This window comes from Octopus bimaculoides, chromosome 25 (assembly GCF_001194135.2).
Source record: "Octopus bimaculoides isolate UCB-OBI-ISO-001 chromosome 25, ASM119413v2, whole genome shotgun sequence".
NCBI classification, from domain to species: Eukaryota; Metazoa; Mollusca; class Cephalopoda; order Octopoda; family Octopodidae; genus Octopus; species Octopus bimaculoides.
The window spans coordinates 20,733,487-20,734,128 of NC_069005.1; the positions used below are offsets into that span (position 1 = coordinate 20,733,487).

A 642-nucleotide genomic window follows, 5' to 3' on the forward strand; every position below is an offset into this window, starting at 1 on the left:
ACACACACACACATATATATAATATATATATATACGTATACATATATATGTATGTTTAAGGACACCATATCATCAGGCGCAGGTAACAACAAGATAAACAAAAGTTTATCAGGAACCGATGCAAATAATTAGAAAATGGAGAAAAACATAGATTAACCAGTGCATCAATAGGACCACATTTTAAAGCATATTTATTGATACAATGCAAGACATAACAAATCTAACAGCTGTTTCTGATCAAAATACCAGAATGCAGTCTATACATAAATGCGAGAATAAAATTCTTCATCTTCACAGGGCATTCAGAGTGAAAGACAAATTTGGGATCTATGGAGAATCGAAGTTGGGAACACAAACAGGACAGTGGAGACATACAAGGAAACTGAATGAAAACAAACATGGAGGGCAAAATAGCGTATATAAAATAGTGTGTGTGCATCATCATCATCATCATCATCGTTTAACGTCCGCTTTCCATGCTAGCATGGGTTGGACGATTTGATTGAGGACTGGTGAAACCGGATGGCAACACCAGGCTCCAGTCTGATTTGGCAGAGTTTCTACAGCTGGATGCCCTTCCTAACGCCAACCACTCAGAGAGTGTAGTGGGTGCTTTTACGTGTCACCCGCACGAAAATGGCC

General features: G+C 38.8%; 1 protein-coding gene across 4 annotated transcripts in view; it reads right to left on the reverse strand.

Annotated features, from left to right (window-relative positions):
• LOC106875168 (leucine-rich repeat-containing protein 71) overlaps positions 1-642 on the reverse strand; it is a 53,274-nt gene that overhangs the window by 30,100 nt on the left and 22,532 nt on the right. The window lies entirely within an intron of this gene.